This window comes from Octopus bimaculoides, chromosome 5 (genome assembly GCF_001194135.2).
Source record: "Octopus bimaculoides isolate UCB-OBI-ISO-001 chromosome 5, ASM119413v2, whole genome shotgun sequence".
NCBI lineage: Eukaryota > Metazoa > Mollusca > Cephalopoda > Octopoda > Octopodidae > Octopus > Octopus bimaculoides.
Window position 1 is genome coordinate 82,134,601 of NC_068985.1, and position 3,320 is coordinate 82,137,920.

Below are 3,320 nucleotides of genomic sequence, written 5' to 3' on the forward strand. Positions count from 1 at the left end.
ATATATATATATATATATAATTTAATGACCATGTAGCCACAGCAGCACAAGTAATTCAAATATTCAGAAATATATGTATATGTATAAAAAAATGTAATAGTAATAATAGAACAGTCGTTCACAAAAGACCTCTTAAAGCGCTCCCTTTTATGCCGTGCGGTGTTACCACTATAACTGGAGAGGGGGGCGGTCAGAATCATATATAATAATAAATACAGACCATGACCATTTATACATACATATATACACATATATAAATAAATAAATATATATGTACACACACACTCAAACATACACAGACACACAGGTATAACAGCAATGTTGACTCCTAAAACATTGGTATTTTTCTTTATTTGTTGCTAAAAAATAATGTTAAGATTTTTAACTGTACAGTAGACAATAACTGCCAAAAACAAACTGTCTCCTAAACAAAGAGAGAAATATGTATATATATATATATATATATATACATATATGTATGTGTGTATATATATATATATATATATATATATATACATATATGTATGTGTGTATATATATATATATATATATATGTGTAGTTAGAAGAAAGAAACCTAACAGTTATAAACAGATATATTTACATAATTTTTTTTTAATTAGTGTTATTTTTTTCATGTTTTTACCTAGAAACAAATATAGGAGGGATGGAAGGAAAAAAATGAAGTTTAATCATATTTACTAGTGTGTTTTTTTTTTCTTTTTGCATAAGTCAGGAAAAAATATTCTAAATACATTTTACAATCCAAAGACTTAGGGTAGGAAGACAGTTCTCGCATTCAACAGTCACTTTAAAAAAAAAAGGAGATTAAAAAATTTTAAACTGAACAAATTTCTTTGGTTTTATTGTCTTGGTGGGATAGAGATCGAAGGGGGACATCTTTTTATCTCAAAAATTTTGGGTGGTTGGGATAGGTGGGATGTGCAATGGTATGAAATAATTATATATGTTCATCCTTTTACTTAAATTATATGCTATGTAAATTGAAGGGCAAGGTTTAGTTTTATGCATGTTTGTTTGCCTAGGTGGTGATGACTGATGGTGGTAGTAGTGTTGGAGAGAAGAGTATATCAAGGGTGGGTGGATGGGTGGTTTAATAATGAACACTAGCTAAAAAAAATAAATAAAAATAACCAGTGACAATATCAGCATACACATCACAAATTCAGACAAACATAAAAGAGTAAAAAATAATAGTAATAATAATAATAATAAATATTGTATATTGTGGTGATCAAATTTTTCTTTCACTCACTAAAACACTACCAGCCAAGAGCTACAACTAGAACTACCAAAATTGTAAAACATTCAACAAATTTTACTCACTAGAAGAGTATCAAGCTATGCTTGAAATATGTTGTCAATCTTGTTGTCTGCAGATGTGGGATGGGGATGGGTGGGTTTGTTGGTAGTGATAATGGTGGTGTTTGGAGGTTGGTGGGAAAATTGCAATATACAGCAGAAAAAAAATACACTTTCTGAAATAGTGATGAAATTCACAATTAATAATACCCAGGGAATTTCAAATGTAAAAATATGTGACCATTGTGATTGAAGATTATTCATTCACAAAGACTGGTTCAACAAAGTCTTTTTTTTTTAAACAGGAAAATTCCTCTTTTATTGGTTTGTGTGTTTGTATGTATGCATGTATGTATAGATATATTGTTGTATTTGTTCTGTTAAGAAGTATTGATGAAAATGCATATAAAATGCAGCTCATTGACGATCAATTGCAGAGTGCTGAAAGTTCTTGTTTCAACAAAACATGTCAAAGTTTGCTTTAACAATATTACTGCACTCTTTAAGTTTAAGATTTCTTTCACCATTGCTTCCTTTTATGATTATTTACTATTTTCATTCATTTTTCTTTTTGTTTTACTTTCATTTTGAAAGCTTTTGGTCACTTTATTGGAATAGGGGTAAACTTTGTTAAAAACATTTTCCTCAAAGTTTGATTATTAATATTTTTTTTTAATTTCTTGCATCTTTCTCTTTATTTTTTTTTTGGAAAATGACAGGATCTGTGATTATAAGACAGAGTTCTTTTGAAATAATAATAATAATAATAATAATAATAATAATAATAATAAAATTTCATTTCCACTCTTATTCATTTATTTATTTGATACTTTATAACTTGTCTTTTTTTTTTTATAACTTTTTAAAATATTGTCAGCAGTAATGTATAAACACATTGTCATTTCAAACTAGATTGACAAGACCACAACCAGGCAATATTTCACTGTAAAATAACTCAAGCGCATCACACAGTCATAAGAGATGAAATAAATTCAAAATAATGCATTGAAACAGCACTGTATACTGAGGCAAATGTAGATGATAATAAAATTGGTGTATAAATAAAATGTAGCTAAAAGTATCAGCAGATAATATTCTAGCTACTAAAAGATAACAGTTGCTAAGTCCTTGACTTTGAGTTCAATTCATTTACAGAGAATTGTAAATGAAAAGTAAAGCAAGGTTAGTTAGCCACATGATATAGATCAACATGCTTATTTGGTTTTGTATTTCTTAAATAACACTGAAAGTGACAGTGATAAGTACAATTTTTCTCCATAACTCAAAACTTGGTGTAATTTTTAAGATGGTTGAAAGAAATATCCATTTTAAGTAAGGGTTATTTATAAAAATAATTTGGAAAAAAGAAAAAAATAGTTCTGAAGAGTTTGCAATAATTTTTGCTTGCCTCTAAATTCCTCTAACTGAAATACCATACTTAGATGAAACATCACGCATTAAATGCGTAGGAGGAATATATGCATTCTATATATACATGTATATATATATATATACATTGATGTATATTTTTGTATAGGAAATTAAACTTTCTCACTATTGTTACTCTGAGTTTCTTGCGAAAATGAATGGTCAATCAATCCATTCTTTAATGAGAAATTCAGAATAATAATAGTGAAAAAATATATATTTCGGTCATATCAATATATACATATATATTGCCACAAATATTCAATACTCTTTTACTTCGTTTGAATATTCTACATCATATTCATTCCCTATACACATACATAATATATGTGTGTGTATGCGTGTGTTTATACATACATGCATTATGTCCAAAACATGTATGTATACATTTACAGGAGATTTATTAACTGGTCCTTTAAAGTCTGTCATTCCTCAGCTGTATTGCATAACCAATTTACTGCATGTATCTAGGTAAATCAGCACATAAAATTTTCACTCTGTATATATACATGTATATATATATCTATCTATATATATATATATATATATATATATATATATATATATATAT